The sequence below is a fragment of the Taudactylus pleione genome, unplaced genomic scaffold (assembly GCF_031769625.1).
Source record: "Taudactylus pleione unplaced genomic scaffold, aTauple2 ptg000016l, whole genome shotgun sequence".
In the NCBI taxonomy this organism is placed as follows: Eukaryota; Metazoa; Chordata; class Amphibia; order Anura; family Myobatrachidae; genus Taudactylus; species Taudactylus pleione.
The window spans coordinates 28,908,081-28,935,501 of NW_028284418.1; positions in this window are offsets into that span (position 1 = coordinate 28,908,081).

Below are 27,421 nucleotides of genomic sequence, written 5' to 3' on the forward strand. Positions count from 1 at the left end.
AGTCTAGATCCGCCCCTGGTGGCTCCAGAGGTGTGGCTGCACATCAGTCCAATATTCAAATAGGGTTGCTACACCAACTGCCACCCCAAATGCTTAATCATCACTGGCAGTTGGTGTAGGTCCCCTATTTGAATATTGGATTGTGCTGCAGCCCCACCTCTTGAGCCGCCACTCGTCCCAGACAATGAGCTTACAGCACTTGGGTCATGTTACTTTGTCACCCAATCACCGATTTCATAAGCACCACAGCAGCGAAAATATGCTAATGTTAGCAAAGATCACCAGAGCATAAAGACGCCCACTGCTACCTTCTTACCTGTGTGCGACGGCGCATACCTGCGTAAGTACCGGTAACATCAACGCACATCGGCGGCCATCTTACCCTTGTGGCAGGTCTGACCTGCCACAGCCACAGATCTGAATCAGGCCCATAGTGTGTATATATTTTTTCCTGTGGTGGACATAGTGGCATACTTTCCTACTTTTGAAAAAGCATTTCAGGGAGATTGTGAAAGCAACACCTATAAGCGCGGCGGTAACGTGGACGTGTACTGCTACATCTGAGAGGCGTGTTATAACATTGATTTACATCCAAATGTAAATGAGCTTCAAAGCAGTTCATAAGATTTATTTTTTGATGAAAACACACTGATACTGTTCAGAAATTGCATGTAGCCATAGGGATCATAGGCCCTCATTCAGAGCCGTACGCTCTGAGCAGAGCGCACGCTCTGAATGAGGGCCGGGCTCCATTTTCATGGAGCGTCCTCCTGGACGCTCGTATAGCTGTGGGTCACCACCCACAGGCTATACGAGCGTGCATTGTGATGGTCGCGATGGTCTCGACCATCACGACCATCGAATTTGCGAGCCGGAGCCTGCGGTTGAGGTTTTCAACCGCAAGCTCCGGAGTGATTTTGGCTCTAACAGAGCCAAAATCACTCCCACTGACATCACTAGTGAAGTCAGTGGGCCGGCTTTTGACGGGAGGCGTTCCCGTGGGAACGCCCCGTCAGGGAGGCACGCCCCCGGCACGCCCACCAAAGGGGGCGTGCTGTCAATCAACATTGACAGCACGCCCCCTTTGATCGGACACAACGAGCGAAGGACTTTCCTTCGCTCGTCGCGTCTGGCGCATGCGCACGATGGAGCTCCCTCCGTCGTGCGCATGCTCAGTCCATAACATCGACCCACTTGCGAGCGGACAGCCGCTCGCGAGTGGGTCTGAATCAGGCCCCTTGTGCCTTATATTGAATGTATATATCTGTTGTTGGTTTTTTATATAACAGCTTCATAATGGGAGTAAGGTGCAATCATGGAGAATGGTAGACTCTTCAGGGAGACAGGGAGATTGCTACTATTACAGGGAGTCTCCCTGACAATCAGGGGGAGTTGGCAAGTATGCATAGTGTGTGTATATATTTTTTCCTGTGGTGGACATTGGACCTCATTCAGAGTCTCTTGCTAGATGTGATCGCTCGCCCCCAGCATATGCATATTTGTCAAAGTGATGCAACAGGAAGCGATCGCTAGCCACGGCATAAGCACGCCCACCATGTCTTAACTAGCAACCAGTGTATGCCCAATCGCACAGGCAGAGCCACCCACCAGCACACGTCATCTCCAGGAAGTGTATTAAAACATTGGTAAATCAAGGACAATCGGAAGTGATCGCAGCGCTTGTGGTTGCCTTACGCTCCCACAAGCACTGACAGGACTTCAGTGTAAAAAACAGGCATGTGTCGTGTACTATGATGCTGCGTGTTAATTATGCATGCCTCTAAAACGGCGTTGAAGCACTCAGGCACACATGCGTTCGCACCTCCACACCCCCGTTATTAGTGTCCTGCCCCTGCTACCACCCACAAACGGCCTCTCCTGTCACTCATTTCACTGGGCTGGCTTTGCTTTGTGAGCGAGCGGCCTGCGATCGCACAGAGTAGTTCACGCATGCGCAGAATGAAGCATGTGCATGCGCGTACGAACATCATTGGGCCACTTGCAAGCGCACAGCGCTAGTGAGAGACTCTGAATGAGGTCCATAGTGTGTATATTTTTTTCTGTGGTGGACAGAGTGTATATATATATATTTTTTTTTGTGGTAGACATAGGCCCTGATTCAGAGCCAGACGCTCTGACAGAGTGCTCGCTCTGAATTAGGGCCGGTCTGTTTTTTTTTTAGAACGGCCTCCTGGCCACTCGCATAGCTGTGGGTGACCACCCACAGCTATAGCGAGCGGCCATGAAGATGGTCACGATGGTCAAGACCATTGCGACCATCGGGCTTTCGACGAGACCCTTGTTGTAGGATCTCATTGCCGCAAGCCCCAGAGAGCTTTCGGCTCAAAGAGAGCCGAAAGCTCTCCCACTGACATCTCTTGTGATGTCAGTGGGGCCGCCCCCAGACGGTAGGTGTTCTCATGGGAACGCCTCCGTCTGGGCAGCCCCTCCTCCGGCCCGCCCACCAAAGGGGGCGTGCTGTCACTCAACATCGACAGCACGCCCCCTTTGGTACGAGACCTGGAGCGACAGATTTCCGGTCGCTATCCGGGTCTCGCGCATGCGCACGACGGAGCCGGCTCCATCGTGCGCATGAGCTCTGGGCCACCGTCGACCCGGTTGCGAGCGCTCAGCGCTTGCGACCTGATCTGAATCAAGCCCATAGTGTGTAGATTATTTTCCTGTGGTGGACAATGTTTGTGATTTTTTTTTTCTGTGGCAGAATATGTGTATATTTTTTTTCTGTGGTGGACATGGGACCTCATTCAGAGCTGGACGCTATTTGCGGTCGTTCGTTCAGAAAAAAGGGGTGGCTATTCAAATGAACCGTTCGCTCTTTGAGATCTGTTCACGCCTCTAGGTCTGAACGAGTGAACAAAACTTGCGGTCGTTTTTTTGATAATTACGCCCCCTGGCCGCTCGCATCCTACGTCATGTCCGCTATTTATTAGATTAATCGAGTACATCGACCAGCGTATGAACTGCTCGCTATTCTTGTGGTTGGTTTTTCCTACCACAATCTTGCGAGCAGTTCTGACTATAAAATAACCCAGTGACGTGGTCAATGACACTGCTGTATTAATTATGCACACCCATAAAACACCCGTTTTGACCATTAAGCACGCCTGCGTTCGGATCTCCACTCCCCGTTTTCAAGCACCTTCCCCTGTTACCACCCACATACGCCTCCTCCTGTCACTCAAAATAGCAGGCATTAGCTATTTAGCAAACAAATGATTTTCGGCCGCACTGACTGGTTCGCGCATGCGTATTACGATCCGTGCGCATGCGCAATTGGGCAAACATCGCTCGGAACGAATGAGCGGCCGCTTTCGAGCGGCTCTACATCAGGCCCTTAGGCCCTGATTCAGAGCCGCTCGCAAAAAGCGAGCACTCGCTCTGAATCAGGGCGGCCGCTTTTTTTTTTTAGCCAGCCTCCTGGCCACTCACTAAGCTGTGGGTGACCACCCACAGCTTTTGCGAGCGGCCAGGTGATGGTTGCGATAGTCGTGACCATCGCGACCATCGGGCTTGCGACGAGACCCTTGTGGTAGGGTCTCATCTGTCGCAAGCCCCAGTGAGCTTCCGGCTCTAATAGAGCCTGAAGCTCACTACTGACATCAGTGGTGATGTCAGTAGGGCCGCTCACAAACGGTAGGTGTTCCTTCAGGAACGCCTCCGTTTGTCCAGCCACCCGCCCTCCCCGCTTACAAAATTGGGCGAGCTGTCAATCACCATCGACAGCCGCCCCGTTGCGAGTGAATTTCTCACTCGCTCCGGGGCTTGCGAACGCGCATTGCGAAATACACAACCATTGACCCGCTTGCGAGCGCATAGTGCTTGCGAGCGGGTCTGAATCAGGCCCATTGTGTATATATAATTTTTCTGTGTAGGACAATGTGTTTTTTTTTTCCTGAGGCAGACAATAAGTATTTTTTTTTTTCTGTGGCAGACAATTAGTTTTTTTTTTTTTCTTAGGTGAACAATATGTATTGACTACTTGGTATTTCTCTACTTGTATTCTATGAAATAATTTGTTAAATTAAAAAAAATGGATCGTTTGAGATACCAAACAGGTATCTTGCCTGGGTCCCCATGAGGTCTAATTCCGGATTTGGATACAGCAATAAGTTCTTCACGGATGTTGGTGACAGTGATGGGAGGTGGTAACAGCAGTAAGCTCTGCAGGCAGCGCTGTGTGTTGGTGATATCGTTGGGAGCTGGAGACAGCAGTAAGTTCTGCAGGCAGCGCTGTGTGTTGGTGATATCGCTGGGAGCTGGAGACAGCAGTAAGTTCTGCAGGCAGCGCTGTGTGTTGGTGATATCGCTGGGAGCTGGAGACAGCAGTGAGTTCTGCAGGCAGCGCTGTGTGTTGGTGATATCGTTGGGAGCTGGAGACAGCAGTAAGTTCTGCAGGCAGCGCTGTGCGTTGGTGATATCGTTGGGAGCTGGAGACAGCAGTAAGTTCTGCAGGCAGCGCTGTGTGTTGGTGATATCGTTGGGAGCTGGTAACAGCAGTAAGTTCTGCATGCAGCGCTGTGTGTTGGTGACAGTGATGGGAGCTGGTAACAGCAGTAAGTTCTGAAGGCAGCACTATGTGTTGGTGACATCGCTGGGAGCTGGAGACAGCAGTATGTTCTGCAGGCAGCGCTGTGTGTTGGTGACAGTGATGGGAGCTGGAGACAGCAGTAAGTTCTGCAGGCAGCGCTGTGTGTTGGTGACAGCGCTGGGAGCTGGAGACAGCAGTAAGTTCTGCAGGCAGCGCTGTGTGTTGGTGACAGCGCTGGGAGCTGGAGACAACAGTAAGTTCTGCAGGCAGCACTGTGTGTTGGCGATATCGCTGGGAGCTGGAGACAGCAGTAAGTTCACCAGGCAGCGCTGTGTGTTGGTGACAGCGCTGGGAGTTGGTAACAGCAGTAAGTTCTGCAGGCTGCGCTGTATGTTGGTGAAAGCGCTGGGAGCTGGAGACAGCAGTAAGTTCTGCAGGCAGCGCTGTGTGTTGGTGATATCGCAGGGAGCTGGAGACAGCAGTAAGTTCACCAGGCAGCGCTGTGTGTTGGTGATATCGCTGGGAGATGGTAACAGCAGTAAGTTCTGCAGGCAACGCTGTGTGTTGGTGATATTGCTGGGAGCTGGTAACAGCAGTAAGTTCTGCAGGCAGCACTGTGTGTTGGTGATATCGCTGGGAGCTAGAGACAGCAGTAAGTTCTGCAGGCAGCGCTGTGTGTTGGTCACAGTGATGGGTTCTGGAGACAGCATTAAGTTCTGCAGGCAGCGCTTTGTGTTGGTGATATCGCTGGGAGCTGGAGACAGCAGTAAGTTCTGCAGGCAGTGCTGTCTGTTGGTGATATCGCTGGGAGCTGGTAACAGCAGTAAATTCTGCAGCCAGCGCTGTGTGTTGTTGACAGTGATGGGAGCTGGAGACAGCAGTAAGTTCTGCAGGCAGCGCTGTGTGTTGGTGACAGTGATGGGAGCTGGAGACAGCAGTAAGTTCTGCAGCCAGCGCTGTGTGTTGTTGACAGTGATGGGAGCTGGAGACAGCAGTTAGTTCTGCAGGCAGCGCTGTGTGTTGGTGACAGTGATGGGAGATGGTAACAGCAGTAAGTTCTGCAGGCAGCACTGTGTGTTGGTGATATCGCTGGGAGCTTGAGACAGCAGTAAGTTCTGCAGGCAGCGCTGTGTATTGGTGATATTGCTGGGATCTGGTAACAGCAGTAAGTTCTGAAGGCAGCGCTGTGTGTTGGTGACAGTGATGGGAGTTGGTAACAGCAGTAAGTTCTGCAGGCAGCGCTGTGTGTTGGTGATATCACTGGGAGCTGGAGACAGCAGTATGTTCTGCAGGCAGCGCTGTGTGTTGGTGACAGTGATGGGAGCTGGAGACAGTAGTAAGTTCTGCAGGCAGCGCTGTGTGTTGGTGAAAGTGATGGGAGCTGGTAACAGCAGTAAGTTCTGCAGGCAGCGCTGTGTATTGGTGATATTGCTGGGAGCTGGTAACAGCAGTAAATTCTGCAGGCAGCGCTGTGTGTTGGTGACAGTGATGGGAGCTGGAAACAGCGATAAGTTCTGCAGGCAGTGCTGTGTGTTGGTGACAGTGATGGGAGCTGGTAACAGCAGTAAGTTCTGCAGGTAGCGCTGTGTATTGGTGATATCGCTGGGAGCTGGAGACAGCAGTAAGTTCTGCAGGCAGCGCTGTGTATTGGTGATATCGCTGGGAGCTGGTAACAGCAGTAAGTTCTGCAGGCAGCGCTGTGTGTTGGTGATATCACTGGGAGCTGGAGATAACAGTAAGTTCTGCAGGCAGCGCTGTGTTTTGGTGACAGTGCTGGGAGTTAGCAACAGCAGTAAGTTCTGCAGGCAGCGCTGTGTGTTGGTGACAGTGATGGAAGCTGGAGACAGAAGTATGTTCTGCAGGCAGTGCTGTGTGTTGGTGACAGCGCTGGGAGCAGGAGACAGCAGTAAGTTCTGCAGGCAGCGCTTTGTGCTGGTGACAGCGCTGGGAGCTGGTAACAGCAGTAAGTTCTGCAGGCAGCGCTGTGTGTTGGTGACAGTGATGGGAGCTGGTAACAGCGATAAGTTCTGCAAGCAGCACTGTGTGTTGGTGACAGTGATGGGAGCTGGTAACAGCAGTAAATTTTGCAGGCAGCGCTGTGTGTTGGTGACAGTGATGGGAGCTGGTAACAGAAGTAAGTTCTGCAGGTAGCGCTGTGTGTTGGTAATATCGTTGGGAGCTGGAGACAGCAGTAAGTTCTGCAGGCAGCGCTTTGCATTGGTGATATTGCTGGGAGCTGGTAACAGCAGTATGTTCTGCAGGCAGCGCTGTGTGTTGGTGACAGCGCTGGGAGATGTAGACAGCAGTAAGTTCTGCAGGCAGCGCTGTGTGTTGGTGACAGCTCTGGGAGTTGGTAACAGTAGTAAGTTCTGCAGGCAGCGCTGTGTGTTGGTGACAGCTCTGGGAGTTGGTAACAGCAGTAAGTTCTGCAGGCAGCGCTGTGTATTGGTGATATCGCTGGGAGCTGGTAACAGCAGTTAGTTCTGCAGGCAGCGCTGTGTGTTGGTGACAGCGCTGGGAGCTGGAGACAGCAGTAACTTCTGCAGGCAGCGCTGTGTGTTGGCGATATTGCTGGGAGCTGGAGACAGCAGTAAGTTCTGCAGGCAGCGCTGTGTGTTGGTGATGTCGCTGGGAGCTTGTAACAGCAGTAAGTTCTGCAGGCAGCACTGTGTGTTGGTGATATCGCTGGGAGCTGGAGATAGCAGTAAGTTCTGCAGGCAGAGCTGTGTGTTGGTGACAGCACTGGGAGTTGGTAACAGCAGTAAGTTCTGCAGGTAGCGCTGTGTGTTGGTGACAGTGATGGGAGCTGGAGACATCAGTAAGTTCTGCAGGCAGCGCTGTGTGTTGATGATATTGCTGGGAGCTGGAGACAGCAGTAAGTTCTGTAGGCAGCGCTGTGTGTTGGTGATATCGCTGGGAGCTGGTAACAGCAGTAAGTTCTGCAGGCAGTGCTGTGTGTTGGTGACAGCGCTGGGAGCTGGAGACAGCAGTAAGTTCTGCAGGCAGCACTGTGTGTTGGTGACAGTGATGGGAGCTGGTAACAGGAGTAAGTTCTGCAGGCAGCGCTGGGTGTTGGTGACAGTGATGGGAGTTGGAGACAGCAGTAACTTCTGCAGGCAGCGCTGTGTGTTGGTGATATCGCTGGGAGCTGGAGACAACAGTAAGTTCTGCAGGCAGCGCTGTGTGTTGGTGACAGCGCTGGGAGCTGTTGACAGCAGTAACTTCTGCAGGCAGCGCTGTTTGTTGGCGATATCGCTGGGAGCTGGAGACAGCAGTAAGTTCACCTGGCAGCGCTTTGTGTTGGTGATATCGCTGGGAGCTGGAGACAGCAGTGAGATCACCAGGCAGCACTGTGTGTTGGTGATATCGCTGGGAGCTGGTAACAACAGTAAGTTCTGCAGACAGCGCTGTGTGTTGGTGATATTGCTGGGAGCTGCTAACAGCAGTAAGTTCTGCATGCAGCGCTGTGTGTTGGTGATATCGCAGGGAGCTAGAAACAGCAGTAAGTTCTGCAGGCAGTGCCGTGTGTTGGTGACAGTGGTGGGTTCTGGAGACAGCATTAAGTTCTGCAGGCAGCGCTTTGTGTTGGTGATATCGTTGAAAGCTGGAGACAGCAGTAAGTTCTGCAGGCAGTGCTGTCTGTTGGTGATATCGCTGGGAGCTGGTAACAGCAGTATATTCTGCAGCCAGCGCTGTGTGTTGTTGACAGTGATGGGAGCTGGGGACAGCAGTTAGTTCTGCAGGCAGCGCTGTGTGTTGGTGACAGTGATGGGAGCTGGAGACAGCAGTAAGTTCTGCAGGCAGCACTGTGTGTTGGTGATATCACTGGGAGCTGGAGACAGCAGTAAGTTCTGCAGGCAGCACTGTGTGTTGGTGACAGTGCTGGGAGCTGGTAACAGCAGTAAGTTCTGCAGGCAGTGCTGTGTGTTGGTTACAGTGATGGGAGCTGGTAACAGCGATAAGTTCTGCAGGCAGCGCTGTGTGTTGGTGACAGTGATGGGAGCTGGTAACAGCAGTAAGTTCTGCAGGTAGAGCTGTGTGTTGGTGACAGTGATGGGAGATGGAGACAGCAGTAAGTTCTGCAGGCAGCACTGTGTGCTGGTGATATCGCTGGGAGCTGGAGATAGCAGAAAGTTCTGCAGGCAGCGCTGTGTGTTGGTGATATCGCTGGGAGATGGTAACAGCAGTAAGTTCTGCAGCCAGCGCTGTGTGTTGGTGATATTGCTGGGAGCTGGTAACAGCAGTAAGTTCTGCAGGCAGCACTGTGTGTTGGTGAAATCGCTGGGAGCTTGAGACAGCAGTAAGTTCTGCAGGCAGCGCTGTGTGTTGGTGACAGTGATGGGCTCTGGAGACAGCATTAAGTTCTGCAGGCAGCGCTTTGTGTTGGTGATATCGCTGGGAGCTGGAGACAGCAGTAAGTTCTGCAGGCAGTGCTGTGTGTTGGTGACAGTGATGGGAGCTGGAGACAGCAGTAAGTTCTGCAGGCAACGCTGTGTATTGGTGATATTGCTTGGATCTGGTAACAGCAGTAAGTTCTGAAGGCAGCGCTGTGTGTAGGTGACAGTGATGGGAGTTTGTAACAGCAGTAAGTTCTGCAGGCAGCGCTGTGTGTTGGTGATATCACTGGGAGCTGGAGACAGCAGTATGTTCTGCAGGCAGCGCTGTGTGTTGGTGACAGTGATGGGAGCTGGAGACAGTAGTACGTTCTGCAGGCAGCGCTGTGTGTTGGTGAAAGTGATGGGAGCTGGTAACAGCAGTAAGTTCTGCAAGCAGCGCTGTGTATTGGTGATATCGCTGGGAGCTGGTAACAGCAGTAAGTTCTGCAGGCAACGCTGTGTGTTGGTGACAGTGGTGGGAGCTGGAAACAGCGATAAGTTCTGCAGGCAGTGCTGTGTGTTGGTGACAGTGATGGGAGCTGGTAACAGCAGTAAGTTCTGCAGGTAGCACTGTGTATTGGTGATATCGCTGGGAGCTGGAGACAGCAGTAAGTTCTGCAGGCAGCGCTGTGTATTGGTGATATCGCTGAGAGCTGGTAACAGCAGTAAGTTCTGCAGGCAGTGCTCTGTGTTGGTGATATCACTGGGAGCTGGAGATAGCAGTAAGTTCTGCAGGCAGCGCTGTGTTTTGGTGACAGCGCTGGGAGTTAGTAACAGCAGTAAGTTCTGCAGGCAGCGCTGTGTGTTGGTGACAGTGATGGAAGCTGGAGACAGAAGTATGTTCTGCAGGCAGCGCTGTGTGTTGGTGACAGCGCTGGGAGCCGGAGACAGCAGTAAGCTCTGCAGGCAGCGCTTTGTGCTGGTGACAGCGCTGGGAGATGGTAACAGCAGTAAGTTCTGCAGGCAGCGCTGTGTGTTGGTGACAGTGATGGGAGCTGGTAGCAGCGATAAGTTCTGCAGACAGCGCTGTGTGTTGGTGACAGTGATGGGAGCTGGTAACAGCAGTAAATTTTGCAGGCAGCGCTGTGTGTTGGTGACAGTGATGGGAGCTGGTAACAGAAGTAAGTTCTGCAGGTAGCGCTATGTGTTGGTGATATCGCTGGGAGCTGGAGACAGCAGTTAGTTCTGGAGGCAGCGCTGTGCATTGGTGATATTGCTGGGAGCTGGTAACAGCAGTATGTTCTGCAGGCTGCGCTGTGTGTTGGTGACAGCGCTGGGAGATGTAGACAGCAGTAAGTTCTGCAGGCAGCGCTGTGTGTTGGTGACAGCTTTGGGAGTTGGTAACAGTAGTAAGTTCTGCAGGCAGCGCTGTGTATTGGTGATATCGCTGGGAGCTGGTAACAGCAGTAAGTTCTGCAGGCAGCGCTGTGTGTTGGTGACAGCGCTGGGAGCTGGAGACAGCAGTAACTTCTGCAGGCAGCGCTGTGTGTTGGCGATATTGCTGGGAGCTGGAGACAGCAGTAAGTTCTACAGGCAGCGTTGTGTGTTGGTGATATCGCCGGGAGCTGGTAACAACAGTAAGTTCTGCAGACAGCGCTGTGTGTTGGTGATATTGCTGGGAGCTGCTAACAGCAGTAAGTTCTGCATGCAGCGCTGTGTGTTGGTGATATCGCTGGGAGCTAGAAACAGCAGTAAGTTCTGCAGGCAGTGCCGTGTGTTGGTGACAGTGATGGGTTCTGGAGACAGCATTAAGTTCTGCAGGCAGCGCTTTGTGTTGGTGATATCGTTGGGAGCTGGAGACAGCAGTAAGTTCTGCAGGCAGTGCTGTCTGTTGGTGATATCGCTGGGAGCTGGTAACAGCAGTATATTCTGCAGCCAGCGCTGTGTGTTGTTGACAGTGATGGGAGCTGGAGACAGCAGTTAGTTCTGCAGGCAGCGCTGTGTGTTGGTGACAGTGATGGGAGCTGGAGACAGCAGTAAGTTCTGCAGGCAGCACTGTGTGTTGGTGATATCACTGGGAGCTGGAGACAGCAGTAAGTTCTGCAGGCAGCACTGTGTGTTGGTGACAGTGCTGGGAGCTGGTAACAGCAGTTAGTTTTGCAGGCAGCGCTGTGTGTTGGTTACAGTGATGGGAGCTGGTAACAGCAATAAGTTCTGCAGGCAGCGCTGTGTGTTGGTGACAGTGATGGGAGCTGGTAACAGCAGTAAGTTCTGCAGGTAGTGCTGTGTGTTGGTGACAGTGATGGGAGATGGAGACAGCAGTAAGTTCTGCAGGCAGCACTGTGTGCTGGTGATATCGCTGGGAGCTGGAGATAGCAGAAAGTTCTGCAGGCAGCGCTGTGTGTTGGTGATATCGCTGGGAGATGGAAACAGCAGTAAGTTCTGCAGGCAGCGCTGTGTGTTGGTGATATTGCTGGGAGCTGGTAACAGCAGTAAGTTCTGCAGGCAACACTGTGTGTTGGTGAAATCGCTGGGAGCTTGAGACAGCAGTAAGTTCTGCAGGCAGCGCTGTGTGTTGGTGACTGTGATGGGAGCTGGAGACAGCAGTAAGTTCTGCAGGCAGCGCTGTGTATTGGTGATATTGCTTGGATCTGGTAAAAGCAGTAAGTTCTGAAGGCAGCGCTGTGTGTTGGTGACAGTGATGGGAGTTGGTAACAGCAGTAAGTTCTGCAGGCAGCGCTGTGTGTTGGTGATATCACTGGGAGCTGGAGACAGCAGTATGTTCTGCAGGCAGCGCTGTGTGTTGGTGACAGTGATGGGAGCTGGAGACAGTAGTAAGTTCTGCAGGCAGCGCTGTGTGTTGGCGAAAGTGATGAGAGCTGGTAACAGCAGTAAGTTCTGCAGGCAGCGCTGTGTGTTGGTGACAGTGGTGGGAGCTGGAAACAGCGATAAGTTCTGCAGGCAGTGCTGTGGGTTGGTGACAGTGATGGGTGCTGGTAACAGCAGTAAGTTCTGCAGGTAGCGCTGTGTATTGGTGATATCGCTGGGAGCTGGAGACAGCAGTAAGTTCTGCAGGCAGCGCTGTGTATTGGTGATATCGCTGGGAGCTGGTAACAGCAGTAAGTTCTGCAGGCAGCGCTGTGTGTTGGTGATATCACTGGGAGCTGGAGATAGCAGTAAGTTCTGCAGGCAGCGCTGTGTTTTGGTGACAGCGCTGGGAGTTAGTAACAGCAGTAAGTTCTGCAGGCAGCGCTGTGTGTTGGTGACAGTGATGGAAGCTGGAGACAGAAGTATGTTCTGCAGGCAGCGCTGTGTGTTGGTGACAGCGCTGGGAGCCGTAGACAGCAGAAAGCTCTGCAGGCAGTGCTTTGTGCTGGTGACAGCGCTGGGAGCTGGTAACAGCAGTAAGTTCTGCAGGCAGCGCTGTGTGTTTGTGACAGTGATAGGAGCTGGTAACAGCAGTAAATTTTGCAGGCAGCGCTGTGTGTTGGTGACAGTGATGGGAGCTGGTATCAGAAGTAAGTTCTGCAGGTAGCGCTATGTGTTGGTGATATCGCTGGGAGCTGGAGACAGCAGTAAGTTCTGCAGGCAGCGCTGTGGATTGGTGAAATCGCTGGGAACTGGTAACAGCAGTATGTTCTGCAGGCTGCGCTGTGTGTTGGTGACAGCGCTGGGAGATGTAGACAGCAGTAAGTTCTGCAGGCAGCGCTGTGTGTTGGTGACAGCTTTGGGAGTTGGTAACAGTAGTAAGTTCTGCAGGCAGCGCTGTGTATTGGTGATATCGCTGGGAGCTGGTAACAGCAGTAAGTTCTGCAGGCAGCGCTGTGTGTTGGTGACAGCGCTGGGAGCTGGAGACAGCAGTAACTTCTGCAGGCAGCGCTGTGTGTTGGCGATATCGCTGGGAGCTGGAGACAGCAGTAAGTTCTACAGGCAGCGTTGTGTGTTGGTGATGTTGCTGGGAGCTTGTAACAGCAGTAAGTTCTGCAGGCAGCACTGTGTGTTGGTGATATCGCTGGGAGCTGGAGTTACCAGTAAGTTCTGCACTCAGCGCTGTGTGTTGGTGACAGCGCTGGGAGTTGGTAACAGCAGTTAGTTCTGCAGGTAGCGCTGTGTGTTGGTGACAGTGATGGGAGCTGGAGACAACAGTAAGTTCTGCAGGCAGCGCTGTGTGTTGATGATATCGCCGGGAGCTGGTAACAGCAGTAAGTTCTGCAGGCAGCGCTGTGTGTTGGTGACAGCGCTGGGAGCTGGAGACAGCATTAAGTTCTGCAGGCTTAACTGTGTGTTGGTGACAGTGATGGGAGCTGGTAACAGGAGTAAGTTCTGCAGGCAGCGCTGTGTGATGGTGACAGTGATGGGAGTTGGAGACAGCAGTAACTTCTGCAGGCAGCGCTGTGTGTTGGTGATATCACTGGGAGCTGGAGACAACAGTAAGTTCTGCAGGCAGCGCTGTGTGTTGGTGACAGTGCTGGGAGCTGGAGACAGCAGTAAGTTCACCAGGCAGCGCTTTTTGTTGGTGATATCGCTGGGAGCTGGAGATAGCAGTAAGTTCACCAGGCAGCGCTGTGTGTTGGTGATATCACTGGGAGCTGGTAACAACAGTAAGTTCTGCAGACAGCGCTGTGCGTTGGTGATATTGCTTGGAGCTGGTAACAGCAGTAAGTTCTGCATGCAGCACTGTGTGTTGGTGATATCGCTGGGAGCTAGAAACAGCAGTAAGTTCTGCAGGCAGCGCCGTGTGTTGGTGACAGTGATGGGTTCTGGAGACAGCATTAATTTCTGCAGGCAGCGCTTTGTGTTGGTGATATCGCTGGGAGCTGGAGACAGCAGTAAGTTCTGCAGGCAGTGCTGTCTGTTGGTGATATCGCTGGGAGCTGGTAACAGCAGTAAATTCTGCAGCCAGCGCTGTGTGTTGTTGACAGTGATGGGAGCTGGAGACAGCAGTTAGTTCTGCAGGCAGCGCTGTGTGTTGGTGACAGTGATGGGAGCTGGAGACAGCAGTAAGTTCTGCAGGCAGCACTGTGTGTTGGTGATATCACTGGGAGCTGGAGACAGCAGTAAGTTCTGCAAGCAGCGCTTTGTGTTGGTGACAGTGCTGGGAGCTGGTAACAGCAGTAAGTTCTGCAGGCAGCGTTGTGTGTTGGTTACAGTGATGGGAGCTGGTAACAGCAATAAGTTCTGCAGGCAGCACTGTGTGTTGGTGACAGTGATGGGAGTTGGTAACAGGAGTAAGTTCTGCAGGCAGCGCTGTGTGTTGGTGACAGTGATGGGAGCTGGTAACAGTGATAAGTTCTGCAGGCAGCGCTGTGTGTTGGTGATATCGCTGGGAGCTGGAGATAGCAGAAAGTTCTGAAGGCAGCGCTGTGTATTGGTGATATCGCTGGGAGCTGGAGACAGCAGTAAGTTCTGCAGGCACTGCTGTGAATTGGTGATATCGCTGGAAGCTGGTAACAGCAGTAAGTTCTGCAGGCAGCGCTGTGTGTTGGTGATATCACTGGGTACTGGAGACAGCAGTAAGTTCTGCAGGCAGCGCTTTGTGTTGGTGATATCGCTGGAAGCTGGAGATAGCAGTAAATTCACCAGGCAGCGCTGTGTGTTGGTGATATCGCTGGGAGCTGGTAACAACAGTAAGTTCTGCAGGCAGCGCTTTGTGTTGGTGATATCGCTGGGAGCTGGAGACAGCAGTAAGTTCTGCAGGCAATGCTGTCTGTTGGTGATATCGCTGGAAGCTGGTAACAGCAGTAAATTCTGCAGCCAGCGCTGTGTGTTGTTGACAGTGATGGGAGCTGGAGACAGCAGTTAGTTCTGCAGGCAGCGCTGTGTGTTGGTGACAGTGATGGGAGCTGGAGACAGTAGTAAGTTCTGCAGGCAGCACTGTGTGTTGGTGATATCACTGGGAGCTGGAGACAGCAGTAAGTTCTGCAGGCAGCGCTTTGTGTTGGTGACAGTGCTGGGAGCTGGTAAAAGAAGTAAGTTCTGCAGGCAGCGCTGTGTGTTGGTTTCAGTGATGGGAGCTGGTAACTGTGATAAGTTCTGCAGGCAGCGCTGTGTGTTGGTGACAGTGATGGGAGCTGGTAACAGCAGTAAGTTCTGCAGGTAGCGCTGTGTGTTGGTGACAGTGATGGGAAATGGAGACAGCAGTAAGTTCTGCAGGCAGCGCTGTGTGTTGGTGATATCGCTGGGAGCTGGAGATAGCAGAAAGTTCTGCAGGCAGCGCTGTGTATTGGTGATATTGCTGGGAGCTGGAGACAGCAGTAAGTTCTGCCTGCAGCGCTGTGTGTTGGTGACAGTGATGGGAGCTGGAGACAGCAGTAAGTTCTGCAGGCAGCACTGTGTGTTGATGATATCGCTGGGAGCTGGAGACAGCAGTAAGTTCTGCAGGCAGCGCTGTGTTTTGGTAATATCGCTGGGAGCTGGTAAAAGCATTAAATACTGCAGGCAGCGCTGTGTGTTGGAGACAGCGCTGGGAGCTGGAGACCGCAGTAAGTTCTGCAGGCAGCACTGTGTGTTGGTGACAGTGATGGGAGTTGGTAACAGGAGTAAGTTCTGCAGGCAGCGCTGTGTGTTGGTGACAGTGATGGGAGCTGGAAACAGCAGTATGTTCTGCAGGCAGCACTGTGTCTTGGTGACAGTGATGGGAGCTGGAGACAGCAGTAAGTTCTGCAGGCAGTGCTGTGTATTGGTGATATCGTTGGGAGTTGGTAACAGCGATAAGTTCTGCAGGCAGCGCTCTGTGTTGGTGACAGTGATGGGAGCTGGAGACAGCAGTAAGTTCTGCAGGCGGCGCTGTGTGTTGGTGATATCGCTGGGAGTTGGTAAGAGCAGTAAGTTCTGCAGGCAGTGCTGTGTGTTGGTGACAGTGATGGGAGCTGGAGCCAGCAGTAAGTTCTGCAGGCAGCGCTGTGTGTTGGTGATATCGCTGGGAGCTGGAGACAGCAGTAAGTTCTGCAGGCAGCGCTGTGTATTGGTTATATCACTGGGAGCTGGAGACAGCAGTAAGTTCTGCAGGCAGCGCTGTGTGTTGGTGACAGCGCTGGGAGCTGGAGACAGCAGTAAGTTCTGCAGGCAGCACTGTGTGTTGGTGACAGTGATGTTAGCTGGTAACAGCAGTAAATTCTGCAGGCAGCGCTGTGTGTTGGTGACAGTAATGGGAGCTGGTACCAGCAGTAAGTTCTGCAGGCAGCACTGTGTGTTTGTGACCGTGATGGGAGCTGGTAACAGCAGTTAGTTCTGCAGGCAGCGCTGTGTGTTGGTGACAGTGAAGGGAGCTGGAGACAGCAGTAAGATCTGCAGACAGCGCTGTGTGTTGGTGATTTCAGTGGGAGCAGGAGATAGAAGTAAGTTCTGCAGGCAGGGCTGTGTGTTGGTGACAGCGCTGGGAGTTGGTAACAGCAGTAAGTTCTGCAGGCAGCGCTGTGTGTTGGTGACAGTGATGGGAGCTGGAGTCAAAAGTAAGTTCTGCAGGCAGCGCTGTGTGTTCGTGACAGCGCTGGGAGCTGGTAACAGCAGTAAGTTCTGCAGGCAGCACAGGGTGTTGGTGACAGTGATGGGAGCTGGTAACAGTGATAAGTTCTGCAGGCAGCGCTGTGTGTTGGCGACAGTGATGGGAGCTGGAGACAGCAGTAAGTTCTGCAGGTAGCGCTGTGTGTTGGTGATATCGCTGGGAGCTGGAGACAGCAGTAAGTTCTGCAGGCAGTGCTGTGAATTGGTGATATCGCTGGTAGCTGGTAACAGCAGTAAGTTCTGCAGGCAGCGCTGTGTGTTGGTGATATCACTGGGTACTGGAGACAGCAGTAAGTTCTGCAGGCAGCGCTGTGTGTTGGTGATATCGCTGAGAGCTGGAGACCGCAGTAAGTTCTGCAGGCAGCGCTGTGTGTTGGTGATATCGCTGGGAGCTGGTAACAGCAGTAAGTTCTGCAAGCAGCGCTGTGTGTTGGTGACAGCACTGGAAGCTGGAGACAGCAGTAAGTTCTGCAGGCAGTACTGTGTGTTGGTGGTAATGCTGGGAGCTGGATATTGTAAGTTCTGCAGGCAGCGCTTTGTGTTGGTGATATCGCTGGGAGCTGGAGACAGCAGTATGTTCTACAGGCAGCACTGTGTGTTGGTGACAGTTATGGGAGCTGATAACAGGAGTAAGTTCTGCAGGCAGCGCTGTGTGTTGGTGACAGTGATGGGAGCTGGTAACAGCAGTAAGTTCTGCAGGCAGCGCTGTGTATTGGTGATATCGCTGGAAGTTGGTAACAGCGATAAGTTCTGCAGGTAGTGCTGTGTGTTGGTGACAGTGATGGGAGCTGCAGACAGCAGTAAGTTCTGCAGGCGGCGCTGTGTGTTGGTGATATCGCTGGTAGCTGGAAGCGCTGTGTGTTGGTGATATCACTGGGAGCTGGAGATAGCAGTAAGTTCTGCAGGCAGCGCTCTGTGTTGGTGACAGCGCTGGGAGTAGGTAAAAGCAGTAAGTTCTGCAGGTAGCGCTGTGTGTTGGTGACAGTGATGGGAGCTGGAGACAGCAGTAAGTTCTGAAGGCAGCGCTTTGTGTTGATGATAACGCTGGGAGCTGGAGATAGCAGTAAGTTCTGCAGGCTGTGCTGTGTGTTGGTGATATCGCTGGGAGCTGGAGATAGCGGTAAGTTCTGCAGGCTGTGCTGTGTTTTGGTTACAGCACTGGGAGTTAGTAACAGCAGTTAGTTCTGCAGGCAGTGCTGTGTGTTGGTGACAGTGATGGGAGCTGGAGACAGCAGTAAATTCTGCAGACAACGCTGTGTGTCGGTGATATCGCTGGGAGCTCTAGACAGCAGTAAATTCTGGAGGCAGCGCTGTGTATTGGTGATATCGCTGGGAGCTGGTAACAGCAGTTAGTTCTGCAGGCAGCGCTGTGTGTTGGTGACAGCGCTGGGAGCTGGAGACAGCAGTAAGTTCTGCAGGCAGCACTGTGTGTTGGTGACAGTGATGGGAGCTGGTAACAGCAGTAAATTCTGCATGCAGCGCTGTGTTTTGGTGACAGTGATGGGAGCTGGTAACAGCAGTAAGTTCTGCAGGCAGCGCTTTGTGTTGGTGACAGTTATGGGAGCTGGTAACAGCGATAAGTTCTGCAGGGAGCGCTGTATGTTGGTGACAGTGATGGGAGCTGGTAAGAGCAGTAAGTTTTGCAGGCAGCACTGTGTGTTGGTGACAGCGCTGGGAGCTGAAGACAGCAGTAAGTTCTGCAGGCAGCGCTATGTGTTGGTGATATCGCTGGGAGCTGGATACCGCAGTAAGTTCTGCAGGCAGTGCTGTGTGTTGGTGATATCGCTGGGAGCTGGATATCGCAGTAAGTTCTGCAGGCAGCGCTGTGTGTTGGTGATATCGCTGGGAGCTGGTAACAGCAGTAAGCTCTACAGGCACCGCTGTGTGTTGCTGACAGTGATGGGAGCTGGAGACAGCAGTAAGTTCTACAGGCAGCACTGTGTGTTGGTGACAGTGATGGGAGCTGGAGACAGTAGTAAGTTCTGCAGGCAGTACTGTGTGTTGGTGACAGTGATGGGAGCTGGAGACAGCAGTAAATTCTGCAGGCAGCGCTGTGTGTTGGTGACAGTGATGGGAGCTGGTAACAGCAGTATGTTCTGCAGGCAGCGCTGTGTGTTGGTGACAGCGCTGGGAGTTGATAACAGAAGTAAGTTCTGCAGGCAACGCTGTATGTTGGTGGCAGCGCTGGGAGCTGGAGACAGCAGGAAGTTCTGCAGGCAGCGCTGTGTGTTGGTGATATCGCTGGGAGCTGGTAACACCAATAAGTTGTGCAGGCAGCGCTGTGTGTTGGTGACAGTGATGGGAGCTGGAGACAGCAGTAAGTTCTGCAGGCAGCGCTGTGTGTTGGTGACAGTGATGGGAGCTGGAGACAGCAGTAAGTTCTGCAGGCAGCGCTGTGTGTTGGTGACAGTGATGGGAGCTGGTAACAGCAGTAAGTTCTGCAGGCAGCGCTGTGTGTTGTTGACAGCGCTGGGAGTTGGTAACAGCAGTATGTACTGCAGGTAGCGCTGTATGTTGGTGACAGCGCTGGAAGCTGGAGACAGCAGTAAGGTCTGCAGGCAGCGCAGTTTGTTGGCGACATCGCTGCGAGATGGTAACAGCAGAAAGTTTTGCAGGCAGCGCTGTGTGTTGGTGATATCGCTGGGAGCTGGAGACAGCAGTAAGTTCTGCAGGCAGCCCTGGGTGTTGGTGACAGTGATGGGAGCTGGTAACAGCAGTAAGTTTTGCAGGCAGCACTGTGTGTTCGTGACAGCGCTGGGAGCTGGTAACAGCAGTAAGTTCTGCAGGCAGTACTGTGTGTTGGTGGTAATGCTGGGAGCTGGATATTGTAAGTTCTGCAGGCAGCGCTTTGTGTTGGTGATATCGCTGGGAGCTGGAGACAGCAGTAAGTTCTGCAGGCAGCGCTGTGTGTTGGTGACAGCGCTGGGACCTGGAGACAGCAGTATGTTCTACAGGCAGCACTGTGTGTTGGTGACAGTTATGGGAGATGATAACAGGAGTAAGTTCTGCAGGCAGCGCTGTGTGTTGGTGACAGTGATGGGAGCTGGTAACAGCAGTAAGTTCTGCAGGCAGCGCTGTGTATTGGTGATATCGCTGGAAGTTGGTAACAGCGATAAGTTCTGCAGGCAGTGCTGTGTGTTGGTGACAGTGATGGGAGCTGCAGACAGCAGTAAGTTCTGCAGGCGGCGCTGTGTGTTGGTGATATCGCTGGTAGCTGGAAGCGCTGTGTGTTGGTGATATCACTGGGAGCTGGAGATAGCAGTAAGTTCTGCAGGCAGCGCTCTGTGTTGGTGACAGCGCTGGGAGTTGGTAAAAGCAGTAAGTTCTGCAGGTAGCGCTGTGTGTTGGTGACAGTGATGGGAGCTGGAGACAGCAGTAAGTTCTGCAGGCAGCGCTTTGTGTTGATGATAACGCTGGGAGCTGGAGACAGCAGTAAGTTCTGCAGGCTGTGCTGTGTGTTGGTGATATCGCTGGGAGCTGGAGATAGCGGTAAGTTCTGCAGGCTGTGCTGTGTGTTGGTTACAGCACTGGGAGTTAGTAACAGCAGTTAGTTCTGCAGGCAGTGCTGTGTGTTGGTGACAGTGTTGGGAGCTGGAGACAGCAGTAAATTCTGCAGACAACGCTGTGTGTCGGTGATATCGCTGGGAGCTCTAGACAGCAGTAAATTCTGCAGGCAGCGCTGTGTATTGGTGATATCGCTGGGAGCTGGTAACAGCAGTAAGTTCTGCAGGCAGCGCTGTGTGTTGGTGACAGCGCTGGGAGCTGGAGACAGCAGTAAGTTCTGCAGGCAGCACTGTGTGTTGGTGACAGTGATGGGAGCTGGTAACAGCAGTAAATTCTGCATGCAGCGCTGTGTTTTGGTGACAGTGATGGGAGCTGGTAACAGCAGTAAGTTCTGCAGGCAGCGCTTTGTGTTGGTGACAGTTATGGGAGCTGGTAACAGCGATAAGTTCTGCAGGGAGCGCTGCATGTTGGTGACAGTGATGGGAGCTGGTAAGAGCAGTAAGTTTTGCAGGCAGCACTGTGTGTTGGTGACAGCGCTGGGAGCTGAAGACAGCAGTAAGTTCTGCAGGCAGCGCTATGTGTTGTTGATATCGCTGGGAGCTGGATACCGCAGTAAGTTCTGCAGGCAGTGCTGTGTGTTGGTGATATCGCTGGGAGCTGGATATCGCAGTAAGTTCTGCAGGCAGCGCTGTGTGTTGGTGATATCGCTGGGAGCTGGTAACAGCAGTAAGCTCTACAGGCACCGCTGTGTGTTGCTGACAGTGATGGGAGCTGGAGACAGCAGTAAGTTCTACAGGCAGCACTGTGTGTTGGTGACAGTGATGGGAGCTGGAGACAGCAGTAAGTTCTGCAGGCAGCACTGTGTGTTGGTGACAGTGATGGGAGCTGGAGACAGCAGTAAATTCTGCAGGCAGCGCTGTGTGTTGGTGACAGTGATGGGAGCTGGTAACAGCAGTATGTTCTGCAGGCAGCGCTGTGTGTTGGTGATATCGCTGGGAGCTGGTAACACCAGTAAGTTGTGCAGGCAGCGCTGTTTGTTGGTGACAGTGATGGGAGCTGGAGACAGCAGTAAGTTCTGCAGGCAGCGCTGTGTGTTGGTGACAGTGATGGGAGCTGGAGACAGCAGTAAGTTCTGCAGGCAGCGCTGTGTGTTGGTGACAGTGATGGGAGCTGGTAACAGCAGTAAGTTCTGCAGGCAGCGCTGTGTGTTGTTGACAGCGCTGGGAGTTGGTAACTGCAGTATGTACTGCAGGTAGCGCTGTATGTTGGTGACAGCGCTGGAAGCTGGAGACAGCAGTAAGGTCTGCAGGCAGCGCAGTTTGTTGGCGACATCGCTGCGAGATGGTAACAGCAGAAAGTTTTGCAGGCAGCGCTGTGTGTTGGTGATATCGCTGGGAGCTGGAGACAGCAGTAAGTTCTGCAGGCAGCCCTGGGTGTTGGTGACAGTGATGGGAGCTGGTAACAGCAGTAAGTTTTGCAGGCAGCACTGTGTGTTCGTGACAGCGCTGGGAGCTGGTAACAGCAGTAAGTTCTGCAGGCAGCACAGGGTGTTGGTGACAGTGATGGGAGCTGGTAACAGTGATAAGTTCTGCAGGCAGCGCTGTGTGTTGGCGACAGTGATGGGAGCTGGTAACAGCAGTAAATTCTGCAGGTAGCGCTGTGTGTTGGTGATATCGCTGGGAGCTGGAGACAGCAGTAAGTTCTGCAGGCACTGCTGTGAATTGGTGATATCGCTGGAAGCTGGTAACAGCAGTAAGTTCTGCAGGCAGCGCTGTGTGTTGGTGATATCACTGGGTACTGGAGACAGCAGTAAGTTCTGCAGGCAGCGCTGTGTGTTGGTGATATCGCTGGGAGCTGGAGACCGCAGTAAGTTCTGCAGGCAGCGCTGTGTGTTGGTGATATCGCTGGGAACTGGTAACAGCAGTAAGTTCTGCAGGCAGTGCTGTGTGTTGGTGACAGCACTGGGAGCTGGAGACAGCAGTAAGTTCTGCAGGCAGTACTGTGTGTTGGTGATAATGCTGGGAGCTGGATATTGCAGTAAGTTCTGCAGGCAGCGCTGTGTGGTGGTGATATCGCTGGCAGCTGGTAACAGAAGTAAGGTCTGCAGGCAGCGCTGTTTGTTGGTGACAGTGATGGGAGCTGGAGGCAGCAGTAAGTTCTGCATGCAGCGCTGTGTGTTGGTGACAGTGATGGGAGCAGGAGACAGCAGTAAGTTCTGCAGACAGCGCTGTGTGTTGGTGATATTGCTGGGAGCTGGAGACAGCAGTTAATTCTGCAGGCAGCGCTGTGTGTTGGTGACAGCGCTGGGAGTTGTTAATAGCAGTAAGTTCTACTAGCAGTGCTGTGTGTTGGTGATATCGCTGGGAGCTGGAGACAGCAGTAAGTTCTGCAGACAGCGCTGTGTGTTGGTGACAGTGAAGGGAGCAGGAGACAGCAGTAAGTTCTGCAGACAGCGCTGTGTGTTGGTGATATCAGTGGGAGCAGGAGACAGCAGTAAGTTCTGCAGGCAGCCCTGTGTGTTGGTGACAGTGATGGGAGCTGGAGACAAAAGTAAGTTCTGCAGGCAGCACTGGGTGTTGGTGACAGTGATGGAAGCTGGTAACAGTGATAAGTTCTGCAGGCAGCGCTGTGTGTTGGCGACAGTTATGGGAGCTGGAAACAGCAGTAAGTTCTGCAGGTAGTGCTGTGTGTTGGTGATATCGCTGGGAGCTGGAGACAGCAGTAAGTTCTGCAGGCAGCGGTGTGTATTGGTGATATCGCTGGTAGCTGGTAACAGCAGTAAGTTCTGCAGGCAGCGCTGTGTGATGCTGACAGCACTGGGCGCTGGAGACAGCAGTAACTTCTGCAGGCAGCGCTGTGTGTTGGTGATATCGCTGGCAGCTGGAGACAGCAGTAAGTTCTGCAGGCAGCGCTGTTTATTGGTGATATTGCTGGGAGCTGGAGACAGCAGTAAATTCTGCAGGCAGCGCTGTGTGTTGGTGACAGTGCTGGGAGTTGTTAATAGCAGTAAGTTCTACAGGCAGCGCTGTGTGTTGGTGATATCGCTGGGAGCTGGAGACAGCAGTAAGTTCTGCAGGCAGCGCTGTGTGTTGGTGACAGTGATGGGAGCTGGTAACAGCCGTAAGTTCTGCAGGCAGCACTGTGTATTGGTGATATCGCTGGAAGTTGGTAACAGCGATAAGTTCTACAGGCAGCGCTGTGTGTTGGTGATATCGCTGGGAGCTGGAGACAGCAGTAAGTTCTGCAGGCAGCGCTGTGTGTTGGTGATATCGCTGGGAGCTGGTAACAGTAGTAAGTTCTGCAGGCAGTACTGTGTGTTGGTGATATCGCTGGAAGCTGGTAACAGCAGTAAGTTCTGCAGGCAGCGCTGTGTATTGGTGATATCGCTGGAAGTTGGTAACAGCGATAAGTTCTGCAGGCAGTGCTGTGTGTTGGTGACAGTGATGGGAGCTGCAGACAGCAGTAAGTTCTGCAGGCGGCGCTGTGTGTTGGTGATATCGCTGGTAGCTGGAGATAGCGGTAAGTTCTGCAGGCAGTGCTGTGTGTTGGTGATATCACTGGGAGCTGGAGATAGCAGTAAGTTCTGCAGGCAGCGCTCTGTGTTGGTGACAGCGCTGGAAGTTGGTAAAAGCAGTAAGTTCTGCAGGTAGCGCTGTGTGTTGGTGACAGTGATTGGAGCTGGAGACAGCAGTAAGTTCTGCAGGCAGCGCTTTGTGTTGATGATATCGCTGGGAGCTGGAGACAGCAGTAAGTTCTGCAGGCTGTGCTGTGTGTTGGTGATATCGCTGGGAGCTGGAGATAGCGGTAAGTTCTGCAGGCAGTGCTGTGTGTTGGTTACAGCGCTGGGAGTTAGTAACAGCAGTTAGTTATGCAGGCAGTGCTGTGTGTTGGTGACAGTGATGGGAGCTGGAGACAGCAGTAAGTTTTGCAGACAACGCTGTGTGTCGGTGATATCGCTGGGAGCTCTAGACAGCAGTAAATTCTGCAGGCAGTGCTGTGTATTGGTGATATCGCTGGGAGCTGGTAACAGCAGTAAGTTCTGCAGGCAGCGCTGTGTGTTGGTGACAGCGCTGGGAGCTGGAGACAGCAGTAAGTTCTGCAGGCAGCACTGTGTGTTGGTGACAGTGATGGGAGCTGGTAACAGCAGTAAATTCTGCATGCAGCACTGTGTTTTGGTGACAGTGATGGGAGCTGGTAACAGCAGTAAGTTCTGCAGGCAGCGCTTTGTGTTGGTGACAGTGATGGGAGCTGGTAACAGCGATAAGTTCTGCAGGGAGCGCTGTGTGTTGGTGACAGTGATGGGAGCTGGTAACAGCAGTAAGATTTGCAGGCAGCACTGTGTGTTGGTGACAGCGCTGGGAGCTGAAGACAGCAGTAAGTTCTGCAGGCAGGGCTATGTGTTGGTGATATCGCTGGGAGCTGGATACCGCAGTAAGTTCTGCAGGCAGTGCTGTGTGTTGGTGATATCGCTGGGAGCTGGATATCGCAGTAATTTCTGCAGGCAGCGCTGTGTGTTGGTGATATTGCTGGGAGCTGCTAACAGCAGTAAGCTCTACAGGCACCGCTGTGTGTTGGTGACAGTGATGGGAGCTGGAGACAGCAGTAAGTTCTGCAGGCAGCACTGTGTGTTGGTGACAGTGATGGGAGCTGGAGACAGCAGTAAGTTCTGCAGGCAGCACTGTGTGTTGGTGACAGTGATGGGAGCTGGAGACAGCAGTAAATTCTGCAGGCAGCGCTGTGTGTTATTGACAGTGATGGGAGCTGGTAACAGCAGTATGTTCTGCAGGCAGCGCTGTGTGTTGGTGACAGCGCTGGGAGTTGATAACAGAAGTAAGTTCTGCAGGCAATGCTGTATGTTGGTGGCAGCGCTGGGAGCTGGAGACAGCAGGAAGTTCTGCAGGCAGCGCTGTGTGTTGGTGATATCGCTGGGAGCTGGTAACACCAGTAAGTTCTGCAGGAAGCGCTGTGTGTTGGTGACAGTGATGGGAGCTGGAGACAGCAGTAAGTTCTGCAGGCAGCGCTGTGTGTTGGTGACAGTGATGGGAGCTGGAGACAGCAGTAAGTTCTGCAGGCAGCGCTGTGTGTTGGTGACAGTGATGGGAGCTGGTAACAGCAGTAAGTTCTGCAGGCAGCGCTGTGTGTTGTTGACAGCGCTGGGAGTTGGTAACAGCAGTAAGTACTGCAGGTAGCGCTGTATGTTGGTGACAGCGCTGGAAGCTGGAGACAGCAGTAAGGTCTGCAGGCAGCGCAGTTTGTTGGCGACATCGCTGCGTGATGGTAACAGCAGAAAGTTTTGCAGGCAGCGCTGTGTGTTGGTGATATCGCTGGGAGCTGGAGACAGCAGTAAGTTCTGCAGGCAGCACTGGGTGTTGGTGACAGTGATGGGAGCTGGAGACAGCAGTAAGTTCTGCAGGCAGCGCTTTGTGTTGATGATATCGCTGGGAGCTGGAGACAGCAGTAAGTTCTGCCGGCTGTGCTGTGTGTTGGTGATATCGCTGGGAGCTGGAGATAGCGGTAAGTTCTGCAGGCAGTGCTGTGTGTTGGTTACAGCGCTGGGAGTTAGTAACAGCAGTTAGTTATGCAGGCAGTGCTGTGTGTTGGTGACAGTGATGGGAGCTGGAGACAGCAGTAAGTTCTGCAGACAACGCTGTGTGTCGGTGATATCGCTGGGAGCTGGTAACAGCAGTAAGTTCTGCAGGCAGCGCTGTGTATTGGTGATATCGCTGGGAGCTGGTAACAGCAGTAAGTTCTGCAGGCAGCGCTGTGTGTTGGTGACAGCGCTGGGAGCTGGAGACAGCTGTAAGTTCTGCAGGCAGCACTGTGTGTTGGTGACAGTGATGGGAGCTGGTAACAGCAGTAAATTCTGCATGCAGCGCTGTGTTTTGGTGACAGTGATGGGAGCTAGTAACAGCAGTAAGTTCTGCAGGCAGCGCTTTGTGTTGGTGACAGTGATGGGAGCTGGTAACAGCGATAAGTTCTGCAGGGAGCGCTGTGTGTTGGTGACAGTGATGGGAGCTGGTAACAGCAGTAAGTTTTGTAGGCAGCACTTTGTGTTGGTGACAGCGCTGGGAGCTGAATACAGCAGTAAGTTCTGCAGGCAGCGCTATGTGTTGGTGATATCGCTGGGAGCTGGATACCGCAGTAAGTTCTGCAGGCAGTGCTGTGTGTTGGTGATATCGCTGGGAGCTGGATATCGCAGTAATTTCTGCAGGCAGCGCTGTGTGTTGGTGATATCGCTGGGAGCTGGTAACAGCAGTAAGCTCTACAGGCACTGCTGTGTGTTGGTGACAGTGATGGGAGCTGGAGACAGCAGTAAGTTCTGCAGGCAGCACTGTGTGTTGGTGACAGTGATGGGAGCTGGAGACAGCAGTAAGTTCTGCAGGCAGCACTGTGTGTTGGTGACAGTGATGGGAGCTGGAGACAGCAGTAAGTTCTGCAGGCAGCACTGTGTGTTGGTGACAGTGATGGGAGCTGGAGACAGCAGTAAATTCTGCAGGCAGCGCTGTGTGTTGGTGACAGTGATGGGAGCTGGTAACAGCAGTATGTTCTGCAGGCAGCGCTGTGTGTTGGTGACAGTGATGGGAGCTGGAGACAGCAGTAAATTCTGCAGGCAGCGCTGTGTGTTGGTGACAGTGATGGGAGCTGGTAACAGCAGTATGTTCTGCAGGCAGCGCTGTGTGTTGGTGACAGCGCTGGGAGTTGATAACAGAAGTAAGTTCTGCAGGCAACGCTGTATGTTGGTGGCAGCGCTGGGAGCTGGCGACAGCAGGAAGTTCTGCAGGCAGCGCTGTGTGTTGGTGATATCGCTGGGAGCTGGTAACACCAGTAAGTTCTGCAGGCAGCGCTGTGTGTTGGTGACAGTGATGGGAGCTGGAGACAGCAGTAAGTTCTGCAGGCAGCGCTGTGTGTTGGTGACAGTGATGGGAGCTGGAGACAGCAGTAAGTTCTGCAGGCAGCGCTGTGTGTTGGTGACAGTGATGGGAGCTGGTAACAGCAGTAAGTTCTGCAGGCAGCGCTGTGTGTTGTTGACAGCGCTGGGAGTTGGTAACAGCAGTAAGTACTGCAGGTAGCGCTGTATGTTGGTGACAGCGCTGGAAGCTGGAGACAGCAGTAAGGTCTGCAGGCAGCGCAGTTTGTTGGAGACATTGCTGCGAGATGGTAACAGCAGAAAGTTTTGCAGGCAGCACTGTGTGTTGGTGATATCGCTGGGAGCTGGAGACAGCAGTAAGTTCTGCAGGCAGCCCTGGGTGTTGGTGACAGTGATGGGAGCTGGTAACAGCAGAAAGTTTTGCAGGCAGCACTATGTGTTTGTGACAGCGCTGGGAGCTGGTAATAGCAGTAAGTTCTGCAGGCAGCACAGGGTGTTGGTGACAGTGATGGGAGCTGGTAACAGTGATAAGTTCTGCAGGCAGCGCTGTGTGTTGGCGACAGTGATGGGAGCTGGTAACAGCAGTAAATTCTGCAGGTAGCGCTGTGTGTTGGTGATATCGCTGGGAGCTGGAGACAGCAGTAAGTTCTGCAGGCACTGCTGTGAATTGGTGATATCACT